Raw genomic sequence first — 14,244 nt, forward strand, 5'->3', positions numbered from 1 at the left:
TAAGGATCAACTGATTAGCGCCCACATTGAAGTTATTACAGATGGGGAAAATTCAAGAAAAATTGGATAGATGCTGTACTAACGATCTCAAGATGCAAGAAAATGAAGCATTATTTGGTGGTGTTAGGTCTGAAAGCGAGGGATGGCACTGTGGCCTAACAAGGAGAATAGAAATATTTTTTTTGAGAGAATTTGAATATGCTCACATTTCTGGGGAGTGTGTGGAGTACTCAGCGTGTTTTCAGTTACTTTCCAGTGTAAATCTAAAGGTTATGGCTCGACAAGATAAATTAGAATTAGCTTGAGAAATTTCTGTACAGGAAATGTTGATAGCTATCAAGGAGCTGAAGGGAGGGGGACCCTTGAGGTTGGACAGGTTAACCTCTGATTTTTTAAGGTGCATAAAGACTTGTTGGGTGAACCTCTTAGGGAGCATTTCCAATTTACCGGAAGGGTAGATCAGTTCTAATAAGAGGCTAACACGGTCATAGTTATTTTCCTGTCAAAACGAGGCAAAAATAGATAGATACTATGTCAGTAATTATCACCCAATTTCTCATTTCCAAAGAAATATGTAAATCTATGCAAAGATACTGGCCAAGAGGTTGCAAAATTTTTTACATTGCTATGTGAATTGTTGTTATACTACCGATAAATATGATATCTTGAAGAAAGAAAAAAAGGGGCACTAATTCTCGTGTGGGTACAACTCATGGTTCTGAATAGTTGGAATAAAAGTAGAAATTGATCTGATTTGGTGTATACATAGTTTTTATAGTTTTTAATTTGCGCACAGAAAATTTACCAGTCTGTTCTCATGTGTGGTTTAAACAAAAAAAATATAAATGGAGATATTGATTTTGGCAGTATAAACATGGCATTGTGATCAGAAATCATGGCAAAAGTGCTGGTATACATAACAGGAAGGCGAAGAGGGATAACTTTTATCTTGTATATTGTATGAGAATGTTCACACTCAGGGGTGTCCAACCTTTTGGCTTGTTGGGGCCGCATTGAGTGAACAGAAATGGTCTTGGGGCCGCATATAAAATATATCATATAGTTAACTCTTTCGTTGCTCTGTAAGACCACAGTCGACCTCCTGGCTGTTCTGTAGGTGCATTTGAACAATGAATAAATGTAATAAATGCTTAATATTTGCCTTAAAATTCTAATTCTCATTCTAATTCTAATTCTCTAATCTAACAGTTAACTCTAACATCTTAGTTAATATACCTATATACATATATATAAATATATATATATATATATATTTTTTTTTTTTTACAAGTAAGCAGATATTCACTACAGCACTAGCATTTCTCACTGGGAAAACCATTCCAGCAGTCCAACTACGTAAAATGTCAACATCAGCAGTCCTACAATACGATAATCCACAAAAATAACCCAACAGATTTGCAATAAAGTAAATAATTCACATTACTGACTTAATAAAGCAATTCTGAATAAGTTACAAGAGGGTCTCACCCAAGCAAATAACTGGTGCAGAAATATGGCCTCAAGCTAAATGTCAAAAAATGCATCATCATCCCCTTTGAGGAGAGTGATGTCCCCACAAATTATCACATTAATAACAATGTTGTAAGCACTCAGTAAGTCGTATGGTACTTGGGCACCCAGGTTGATAGAAACCTGGCTTTTGACCACCACATTGTCTCTGTTGTAAGGAAAGCTTTTTACATGGCCCACTTTATTAGTAAGGGTACCTCATCCGGGGACAAGGAGGTCATAACATCCCTGTATTCTTCCTTTACAAGAACCATTATTGAGTGCAATGCCCCTTTTGGCATGTGCCTCAGCAAAACACCCTGCCAAAAGAAAGACTACAACCATTTCTGACAAAAAAGGTCAAAGGGCTAAGTTCACTTAGTTATCCAAACAGACTAAAAAGCTTCTTGCTTTCCTCAGTCTCTCACTGGCTCCTATAAATGTCATCATTGGCTTGCTTTCCAGGCTAAGAAAGATCCTGCCTTAAAAGACTTCCTCTACCTCAGAAATACTGGTTATACTTAAAATGCTCACTACAAAGACCACAGCCTTCACTGCAACATAAACAAGCCACTTTTTATGGACAGGTTCTTTACACAAAAACCTTCAACTTCTGTAAAAAGCTCCTCTCATTATCAAACAATGTAGTTCAGCAACACGATGGCTGGATGGATAGCCATAAATGTAGTCCTTGGGTAAGTAGCATAGCCTTCATCAAACTAGATGAAAAATCCACATACTAACCTTTCCCAGCTGGATGGCTAAGATCTAATATTGGTTACTCAAGTCTAGTTGCCCAAGAAGAGGGGCATGTTTAAGAATTCCATTTGCAAAATTATATTCAGTATACATATTAAATCTCTCTCTCTATTACACACACACACACACACACACACACACACACACACACACACACACACACACACAAAAGCCCCTACTTGTAAAATAGGCAACCTCAGTAATCACATGACACCCACTCACTGAATGAAATTGTCTGGAAGTCAAAATATCTGAAAAAAAATCATAATAGAGATGAATTCATCCATGTAATTTCCCACCACCAAAAGGACCATCAATAAATCAACAAACAACTGCTCGGCAAAAAGTAAATCAACAAGAAAAAACCATAAACTATAATGCTACATACTGGTGTAAACATATAACTAGTGTCAATCCCCAGGTTAATCCATACCAAAAGATTGTTTCTGAGCTTCAGCTATGTACAAACAGCTTTCTCCTAAAAACTTTACTCATTGATATTTGCCTTGCTGTAATTATAACTGTAAAAAAAATGTTTTTAAGTTTATTCTGTACCTCAATGATTCTCACTGTTGCGAGATGTAATCTCTGCCATATTGTATGAGTACTACATCCATAATTTGCTGTCTCTCTCTCTCTCTCTCATGTATTGTATTATATTGTTTTGTGTTATTTTTGGAGCTTTTCTCCCCGGGCCTCAGCTGAAAATGGACCTGTGTCCAGTCGGGACTTTCACGGTAAACAAATGTAAAATAAAATAAAATAAATAAAAATAAACTTACCTCCAATCTAAAGCCATCTGACATTCAGACATTTTAATTTGTGCAGAAGTTACTCGCAGATTGACAGTTTACTGAGCTGTAATGCTGACCTTCGCTTATGAAAAAAACAAACTCCCAGACTTTGTCAATAGCTCAAAGTGTAGAGAGGATTATTTATTAATTTATGATATATTTATTTATTTTTGGAAAACATCTTTAAATCTGTTAAACTGATTACACACCCAGAAACACAGAAAAGTTACTGTGATTATGTAAACCACAGACTGCTCCAAGAAATCAAAGTCACATTAGCACTCTATGCTTATGTCCGAACAGATGAATCATACCTGTCAATTCCAAAAGAAGTAAATTAGCTTAATAAGAAGGTTATTTGCAAGGTTACATGGCAGTTTATATTGGAAATAAGCAGAGATATTAAAAAGGCTCTGTTGTTCATAATTATGCCGAAAAGTCTTCCAAGGTAAATACAACTTCTGATTTAGTATGGAACCATACCTCTCAACCTTAGAGCAAGAAATCTGGACAAAGCGAAAAATAAAAGTGGGACACAGGCCCAAAAATAGTTATGCATCACAGACACCATTGTAATAACTGTAGCTGCAAACATTATACATCACTTATAATCTTTCTATCCCATCATTGTCAGTTAAGCATTATATGGCTCATTCAGTCCTGCCTTCTTTTGCATCAAAGAAAACCATGCTTTGAAATGACAAATGCATTAAAATAATAAATAAAACACATTGCATCAACATCCTGCAACTTCCTACCTGCAAGCAACCACACAGCTTTCACTGAAACTAGGGCTACTTGTTTCCCCAGAATGACAGCTCTCCCTAATTAAGTCTAATGGTATACAATCTACCAGCATCTGGACTACCTGAAATAAATTAAATTATGGCCTGTAAATTGAAAGTATACTTTGTTTAATTAAACTATATTTCTAAGCCCACTTACTATATTTTTTCAGTAACATCCCAATATCCATTTCCAGGTCACTTTACAAGACATTGGCAGTGGTAGACTTGGCATCCTTCAGAACCCCACAGGCCCACGCTAATACATTTCTCATTAAATGCAAGTATCCACCCACTGTAAATGGCAAGAAGCTATGTCTTAAAAAATCTACTTCTGGCATGCGTACCCAAGTATTAGGTTTTGAAACAAAGAAACATATTCTCCACAGTCCGTAAGTCTCTGTCTTTAATAATCATCTACTGTTGCAGCACTCCCAACACATAGGTTCATAGGTTCATAGGTTAGTACTAAGCTAACTGCCCTTGCGAGCCATTTTAAGCCTAGACAATTATCCCTTGTGAGACTCAAACCCTGCACCTTGTGTTTGTGAGGTAAGCACCTTAACCATTAGGCCACCCTCCCAACCCACTCACATACACACTAAAATCCCCAACATTTAAAAAATGACATTGTGCCCACTTGATCTGCCAGTATTGATGATCCGCCAAAGCTATGCTTACTGTTATCCAGTCTACCACTGCTTAGAACCCACCAATGAAAAAACAGTACTAGGTGCTTTTTTTGTTTGTCTGAAAAAACAATACAACTTTATATGCTACAGTCCCACACAGTCAGTCCACTACTGACCCATTAACCCTAGGCTGCTGTCTCATTCTTACTCCCTGGAACTACATTACCTTGGATGACTACTTTTACTTCCTAAACAAAAGACACATGAGGCAAAAATCCAGACATTCTTTGAAAATCCATACAGTTAAGAGGTATGAGTTCATGTTCAATACAACACTCTCCCTGTCAGGAAAAGCCACAATTTAATGAAAGTATACTCTTAATGTATGATATATTTGTGAGCTAGCTTGTTTGTGTTCAGTAGGAAGACTGATCATTGTTAGCCTCTTTGTGCATGCGTCTCTCTCAGTCAAGCACACATATACACACATACACATACACACACACACACACACTCTTCTTCGACTTTCACGCACACAATTCTGCTTTCATGCATGCACTCACTCACTCCATACTTACCTATTAACACATGTAACTGCTGTCCCTTTCAAAGGCAACAGCGGAAAATCCATACATGAGTCCCTCTTCAGCGAGAACACACACACACACACACACACACACTCTGTTTGGCACAAAATAATGGCGTAAACACACTGACCCTTTTTTGGCTCAAAAACAAAACTAGAAGGGTGCTTTGGCGCAGACGCACACCGACATTAGCATTACAGGTCACGGGAGCGAAAAACACAAAACAAAAAAAGTGTTTTGGGGCATGAGTGCATCAATGTTGCAGTTAGAGGTTGAGGGCTGCATGGAAGAGCTCTGAGGGCCACAGGTTGGACATGTCTAGTTCACAGGAAATGGTAAATGGGCCAATGAGAACTGCTAAGAAAAATGAGACAAATTTATACAAAACCAGGAATAAAATACCCCCATCAATATCAGATGAGGATGGTAGCATCATCTTTTCTAGGATCTAGGTATAGGCAAGTATTCTTTTATTTATCAAAAGTATACCATCTTACAGTCAGATTTGATAACCCAAAGGTTGAGGTGGACAGAAATTACATCATCAGTTCAGTAGTTATTCAGGGATTAAGTCTTTTCTAGTCATAACCAAAGTTATCATTTTAAAGGAATTCATTCAACCAGGACTGTTAGAGTGAATTTAGATGACTAAGTTAGTTACCCTTCCAGAAGGGATTACTATTTATACAGGAGATTGAATGTAGTGACAAGTATCAGGGATATGAAAGGGGGTCCAACAGCATTTCTTACTCTCGGCTAGATATGAGAATTTATACAAGGGTTATGGGTAAGAATGATGTTTCTTCAGTAGCACAGGAGCTTCAAATTCGACTTAGTAGTCACAGAAATAAAGTTCAAGAATTTCAACAATGTGTGTGTCAAAAGAGCATGTGTATTTGATAGTATAATGGAATGTTTAAAAAAATACTTGCTATCTGATCATCCTCCCTGGAATGGCATTTACATGCTAATATGTCCCTTAGTTCACAGTATCAATGGAGATTTCCCATTTGTTACTTAAGAAATTACAGTTATGTAAGTAATAAGTAAGCTTACCATAAAAGTAGATATTCGAATGATCACTGCTGCAATAGCTTTAGCTATACAGTTATATCCTGCCAAGGGTATGACAGCCAGCTAGCTTCCAAAGCTTCAGGGCTTCTCACTTTTGTCATGAAAGCTCTTAAGGGTTTGGTGCCCAAACATGTCTTTTTAATTAGCTCAGCTCGAGCTAACAGTTTGGGTGCATGGAAGGAGCCCTGAAGCTTTGTAATCTGTCCGGTGATCACTATGATGATCCTCTAGAAATTCTGAAGAGAAGTATCATTTTTAAAGAGGTTCACAGAAATAAAAATTTTTAATAATGTTTCTTGATACCAAAAGGCACTTGTAGTGCAACTGTAACAGCAGAGCACGCAAATAATACTTGTAAGGGTATTTATAAATTACTGGGGGTGCTTATATACTGCAGAGTCAAAATGGGAATATGAAAAATAAATACAAGAATATCTGTAGGATGCAAAAGTGCTAAAGGTAAAGGTGGAGCAGACAGGTGAATTTATGGCATCATGACTTCTAAGGAAATCTCTTGATATATAAAAAAGCAAGTGATGGCTTACTAATAGAAACCAAATGGCAAAATAAAAAAGTACAGTTTTGTACCTACCATAAATGTAGATGTCCGAGAGGAATGCATCTGCAGTCTTTACAAATGGGTTGTCCTGTCGTCAGGCAGCCCTTCGGTCGGCCGGATTCCAAAGTCTGGGTCTGGCTTCGGCTGGAGTCGCACTTCACCCGACGTCATTGCGGCAGTTATTTGGGTATAAAGGCATCAGCCGACGCCATTTTCCTCAGTGTTTCTTGCCCCAGATGCCAGGTGCCCTCTTGGATGGCTAAATTTGGATAAATGCCAAAGTTTCCAAATAGTAGAGAGCAAACACACAAAATAAGCATGTATGTACATATATACAAACAAATACACCATAATAGATCCCCCCCAAGCTAGCTGAAGATTGGCAAATACCCTAGGAGTACCTCAGAGGGAAGGAGGGTGGGTAATCCTGACTGCAGATGCATTCCTCTCGGACATCTACATTTATGGTAGGTACAAAACTGTACTATGTCCTTCAAGGATGCATCTGCAGTCTTTACAAATGGGTAGAATACCATAGCTAAACTAGGGAGGAGGAAATGAGAAGAGATTATGGTGTAGTTAGGATCCCTTGCAAAACAGCAGTGGCAAAACCAGCACGGGATCTAGAGTATAGAGGTAAGTTATAATGCTTGGCAAATGTATGCACGGAGGTCCAAGTAGCAGCCTCTATAATGTCCTTGGTAGCCACTCCTCGTAAGAAAGCTGTGGTAGTGGCCGTAGCCCTTGTGGAGTGAGGCCTGATGTTCTCTGGAGTTTTCTTTCCATGGTAGGAGTAACAAAATCTAATGCAATTTCCTATCCATTTGGAGATTGTCTGTTTAGAAATTGGTTTTCCTTCCTTTCCTGTTGCATATGCTACCAGAAGCTGGTCAGTTTTTCTATTGTTTTTTTGTCCTGTCCAGGTAGTAGCGTAATTGTCTGTGTACATCCAAGGTATGTAAGAGCCTTTCTCCCCTGTTCTGTGGGTTGGGGAAGAATGTAGGAAGGTGGATAGCCTGATTTAAAGAGACTCTGGATACCACCTTAGGCATAATGTAGGGTTTGTTCTCATGGATACTCTATCTTGATGGAAGATCAGGAAGGGTTGCACTGCCATTAATGCCTGTAGTTCAGAGACCCTTCTTGCTGAAGTTATTGCCAGCAGGAAAGCAGTCTTCCAGGATAAGTATTGTAATTCTGCTGTTGCTGCTGGTTCGAAAGGAGTCAGTTTTTCTAGCACAAAGTTCAAGTCCCATGCTGGCAATGGAGGTTTCCTGGGAGGTTTTACATTTTTAATTCCTCTCAGAAACTGTCTGAGCAGAGGATGCGAGAAGACAGGAGGATCCAAGCTGTATTCTGCTGAAATAGCTGATGCATGTATCTTGATGGAAGAATAGGACAGGCCTGTATGGTAGAGCTCCGCCAAGTACTCCAGGATGTTGGCTATGTTCACCAGTGTCACATCTTGCCCCTTTGCAGTACTCCAGATGAGATATCTTTTCCATTTTGCTGCATAATTCTTTCTTGTTGAAGGTCTGAGCCTCCAGGATTATGTCTTTAACCCTTTGGGATAAATTTGGGTTAATTGCTGTTATGTAATGTTCCAGGCAGTTAGCTGCAGAGTTTTTAGGTTTGGATGCAGGATGTTGTAGTTGTTCTGTGTTAGCAGTAATGGGATCAGGGGCAGTGTCCATATTTGTTCCCGGGACATGCTCCTCAGCAGTGGATACCAATGTTGTCTTGGCCAGTTTGGGGCTATCAGAATGATCCTCGGACGTTCCTCTTTGATCTTCAGAAGCACCTTGTGCATCAAAGGAAGTGGTGGGAATGCGTATGCTGTCAGGCTTTTCCAACTGAAAGAGAGGGAGTCCACCTTCCAAGCAAGTGGGTGGTTAAGTCCTTGTGCAGAATTTCTTCAACTGGTGATTGAAAGGGGATGCAAACAAGTCTATTTGTGGTAATCCCCATCTTCTTGTGATGGTTTTGAAGATGTCCGGATGCAGCATCCATTCGTGAGCATCTGTTGTAGTTCTGCTTAATATGTCTGCTAGAATGTTTTCCTTCCCTGGTACATAAATTGCCTGTAACTGAATGTTGTAGCTCAGAGCCACATCCCATAAGTCCAGTGCCAGCCGGCATAGAGGGTATGAGTGTGTGCCTCCCTGTTTGTTGATGTACCACATAACTGTGGTGTTGTCTGTCCTTATCATCCACTGGCCTTCTTGGAGAAAGGGTCTGAATGCCTGGATTGCCAATTTTACTGCCATCATTTCTTTTAGATTTACGTGCAGATGCAGCTGGTCTTGAGTCCATAGGCCTTGAATGCACTTGTCCAGCATGTGTGCCCCCCATCCGAGGTCTGAGGCATCTGTCGTGATGGTTTGTCTTGGTTGGCTTTTGCAGAAGGGCAATCCTGTGTTTGATTGGCAGGCCTGAGCCCACCATAGGAACTCCTGTTTCAGGCATGGGATCATTGGAATTTTGGTTTCTAGGCTGTGCTTGTGCTGGGACCACAAATTCTTTAGGTACCACTGTAGCTTTCTCATATGCAGCCTGGCATGAGGGACCAGTATTATGCAGGATGCCATGAAGCCAAAAGCTTGCAGCACTTTTCTTGCAGTTAGATGGTTCTGCTTTGTTAATGCCAAGAAGTAGAGAGGAAGTTGCTCTTTCTTTTCTGCAGTTAGGAATGCCATTTGTTTTGATGTGTCCAGTTCTGCACCCAGGAAGGTTATTCTTTGGGATGGAATCAGCCTTGAATTTTTGTATTGACTGTGTATCCCAGGGCTTGCAGCAAGAAGATGACTCTTTGTAAGTCTTCTGTTAGTTTGTTTTTGTTGTCCGCTTGTATCAGGCAGTCGTCCAGGTAGGGATAGATTTGAATCCCCTGAAGTCTGCAATGAGCGATTACTGATGCCAGGCATTTCGTGAACACTCTGGGCGCAGTAGATAAGCCAAAGGGCAATGCTGAGAATTGATAATGCTCTGATCCTGCAAGAAATCTGAGGTATCTTCTGCAAATTGGTCTTATGGGGACGTGCAGGTATGCCTCCTTGAGATCTAGAGTTACCAGCCAAGACTCCTTGCCCAGCATGGGAAGAAGCTGCTGTAGGGTCAGCATTTTGAATTTTGGAACAATGAGGAATGTGTTTAAAGCGGACAGGTCTAGAATAGGCCTCCATTTGTTTTCTTTTCTTGGTACCAGGAAGAGTCTGGAGTAAAATCCCTTTCCTTGCTCCATAGATGGTACCTTTTCCACAGCTCTCATTCTTAATGATTGAGATATTTGCTTTAGAGCTTCTGTCCTTTGAGTACGTGGAAGGTTTGGCATTCCTCTCTTTTCTGGTAGAGTATGGAAATGGAACCTGTAACCTTGGTCTATAGTTTGCAAAATCCATTTTTCTATTGTAATGCAGTGCCAGTTTCTTGAGAATAAGGTTAGCTTTCCGCCTAAGGGTGCTTCTAGTTGTTCCCTGGTAGGCGGTGCCACCGCCAAGTCACTGTGATTGAGTTGTTGTAGTGGTGGTGGCTGTATCCGTGCCTCGTTGGTTGTTACCCTGCCACTGGCGACCCCTGTAGGCACCCCTGGATTGGTTTCTGCCTCTAGAGCGCCTATTCCTGCCTCTTTGTGCCTTAGAGGATTCGGAAAGGACCAATTCTTGGAGGGCCAGTTCCTGCTAAACCTTGGAGGTTGAACTTGTAAGAAATCTTTCACTGTTTGCACAGATTTTGCTTTCTCTTCCATCTTTTTTAGTACCTGCTGTGCAGGGGAACCAAATAAATTGACCTTGTCCATAGGTGCATCCAAAAGCTTAGATTTGACATGGTCTGGTAGTGCCTGTTCTTTCAACCATGCATGCCTCCTGATAACTGTGCCAGTCATGGCTGATCTAAAGGAAGCCTCCAGTGCATCATAGCCACATTTTAAAGAATGGTTACTAACCTGCTGAATGTTATGTACCATTTCTTGAACATACTTTTTATCTAAAGATTCTTCAGAGGACAGCTTTTTAGTCAACTGGTCAAGCATAAACTCTTGATATTGAATCATATGAAATTGGCAGTTCAAAGCTCTAGCTGACAAAGTAGCAGAGGTGTAAACTTTTTTACCCCATCTCTCTAAGGACCTGGATTCTCTTTCAGAGGGGAGGGGGTTTTTAGAAGAAGTAGCGGCTACAGCTTTAGGACCCTGGGAGATAGTCTCTGGATCTGCAAAAGGAGCCTTATATAAGTGGTGATGAGTGTCCGGGACCCTGTAGTACCTATCGGGCTTAGCAGGAGCCGGAGGTAAAGAATCAGGAGCAGTGCAAGCATCATTAAATGCATCATCAACAACAGAAAGAACTGGAGGTATACCTAAAGGCCTATGCTGTGGCAAATGTAGAAAGGTCCTAAGCCTTTTTCTAGAGTCTGAGAAATCTTGGCCCTGCCACTGAAATTGTTCCCTCATAGCATGCAAGGTTTCCCCAAAGGAAAATTCCTCAGGAGGAGACGCTGAAGGGATGGACTCCTCAGCATCAGAATCTTCGTAAGGAGAATAAGAAGCCTCAGGAGGGTCTGTATGTTCTGAGTCATCAGAGGAATCATCTGTGGATACTAGCTCAGGGGGCTCTGCTCTAGGCCTCTTTTCTGGAGGAGGGAGAGAGGCCCTGTCTGGATGAGGCTGGGCTCCACGAATTAAAGAGATGAGATCCTCAGCCAAAGAAAGCATGTGGGAGCTGGAGCTGGGCCTGTGAGAAGGGGGCTTGGCAGGCACAGGTTTTGATGCTTTGGCTGCTTTAGCCCTGGCAAAGGCCTTAATAGACATAGCTGGAGGAGGCCTAGCAGCTCCACGTGCAGGGGTTGAAACATCCAGGGGAATGGTGTCTGATAAATCCTGTGAAACCACAACAGAAGGTTGGATTTCAGAAGCCGTTTCTGCCAGGTTAGAAGAGGCCTCGGTAGAAGGCATGATATCGGCTGAAGAAAGAACCGCTTGCTCGGTTTCGGACGAAACCGAGACACTCGTGGTTTGCTTAACCGCGGTTTCGGCCGAAACCGCGGACCGCGAGTGTCGGTCCTTTTCTTTGCGTTTTTTGGTAATTTGCGTAGTCGGAGGATCCGACGGCATAATGTAGGCAAAATCAGAGCCGAAAATCTGTTCAGCAAAGTCCGACCGACGTCTAAGCGTCCGTCGGTTAAAAGAAGCACAGGCTAGACAAGCTGCTACGTCGTGGTCTGGGCCTAAACAATGTATACAATAGGAGTGGAAATCTTTATGAGGTATTTGTTTCCCACAAGATAAACAGTTATTAACTTTCTCTGACATCGGCTGAGGCAAGAAAGAGTCCCCAACGGGGTACTTAGCTTTATAGAAGTCTTCGAAGTAGTATTCGGTAGTAGTAATCTCTGGATCTGACCGACCGGCACTTGCGAACAGCTTCTGCTTCGGGCGCTTCTGCTTCGGGCGCCACGCGGCAAGAAAGACTGAGGAAAATGGCGTCGGCTGATGCCTTTATACCCGAATAACTGCCGCAATGACGTCGGGTGAAGTGCGACTCCAGCCGAAGCCAGACCCAGACTTTGGAATCCGGCCGATCGAAGGGCTGCCTGACGACAGGACAACCCATTTGTAAAGACTGCAGATGCATCCTTGAAGGACATCAAGGGGGTTCCCCCTCTCATGGGTGTGTTCACTAAAGTACTTATGAAAACAATAATACATCAATCATGGAAGCAATCTGTATAATTATTCTGTTAAAGGAGGGTAGCCATCCATTTATGTTATTTTCAGTCATTCCGATATCCGTAACTAATCATGATTACAAGACAAGTATGTCTAATATAGTAACGAGACTGACACATATGCTGAAAATTGTCAATGCGGGGAGTTAACAGGGCCACTGTTCAGGGTTGCACAGGAAAATAAAGGCAATTTAGTACTACTAAGCTTGGAGACGCACAATGCATTCAGCAGAGGAGAATGATACCATCTGTTGAAACTTTTATGAATTGTTTGGAAACTGATGAAGGAACAGACTTTGATTTACTGGATTGAAAAACAGACAAATAATGGCCTTTCCCTATCATGTTATATTCCCACTATACTTAGAGCTGCAATTATACAAGACAAGAGATAAAGAAATGAAAATATAACTGTTCACTGATGATGCATTATATTTCACAAAACCTTAACAGGATCTGAATATTTTATTTTTCAAATACTGAGCAGCTTGGTACTTTATCAGGCTATACAATTAACAAAACTACGACAAAAGCAACGGCAATAATGTATTATTCAGCATGAAGGCAGATACATAGGTATGGGCTCCTGGGAAAAGCTTCAAATATTACATTTCTGGGAGTTGTGAACTGTACTCATTAAAAGATGATTACACCAGCCTGAGAAATCAGTACAGGACTCAGTGACTAGGTTTATAGTTTAAAGAGGCCGAAGTCAGACTTTAAGAGATGGAAAACAGTAAAATCAGAGTTAGAGCAGAAAATACAAGCACTGAATTGTTATGTGAAGTTTCTTCTACTGATATATTCCAGTCCTTCCTGAAAGACACTCCAGACCACTTCTTGAAGTCAATTAAAATATGATAAATTTTATTTCAGATAGCAGAAAACCTAGAGTGCCATGTGGGAATCTGATGGCTAGAAATGAAATGGGTGGATGGATGAATAAAATATAATATAAAAAGAATGTGATGGGTAAGACAAATGTATAAGCAAAGAGGACAGTTTATTTAAGCACAAAAAAGGGAAATGGGCCAGGCTTAAATGGCCCACAACAGCAGCTAGCCTCGTACTTGCATATGAACCTATTAAAAGGAATCCGATCCCTACTTAAACAGTGATGCAATTCACATGAAAATGTTATACTTATTACAAATTAAACCATTACTCAAGAAAGATAAAATAAAAACAACGACGACAAAAAAATTGTAAACTGAAATATTTGACTGGCTTAAAGTTTGTAAGGCTTCTGTTGGGTCATAACATGTGAAGACACAGGAGTTCCCAGATGTGCTAAAATAAGTCAAGAATTCCATAGGGGAGTACTGAATAAGTGATCCTCTGAGAAAGCTAAACAATGGCTTGCAATGTTTATGTGGGTAATATAGAAGAATACTACTGGCAGCAGGTTTTTGTACAAGTAATAGATCAGCCTTTTACATTAAGTGCCTACAAAATAAAGGTTTACGATGAGAAGTGATAAGGTGTAATTAACCACTGCTACATAAAACAGTTCCCTTAATAACTATTGTAATCTATGGGATTGGAGTGACGGGAAAAGAGGGTGAAATGTGTATTATCTTTCCATAAATTAAAGCAGGTTCATGTAGGAGATGCATACTTACTTTAAGATGAAAAGATTCACTGACACAAGGCTTTCAGGAAGTCAGCAATGATTATTCTAATCCACACTGGTCTATATTTTAATTATACTTTGCTGTAAATGGACACTTTTTCCTATGTAAAACCAGACTTCTGTGATCCAGGACGTAATTGGTGACTTAATCTGTTAAAAGTTCACAACCTTTCATTACCTGCAATCTG

This window comes from Protopterus annectens, chromosome 14.part0 (assembly GCF_019279795.1).
Source record: "Protopterus annectens isolate FY-2018-M chromosome 14.part0, PAN1.0, whole genome shotgun sequence".
In the NCBI taxonomy this organism is placed as follows: Eukaryota; Metazoa; Chordata; order Ceratodontiformes; family Protopteridae; genus Protopterus; species Protopterus annectens.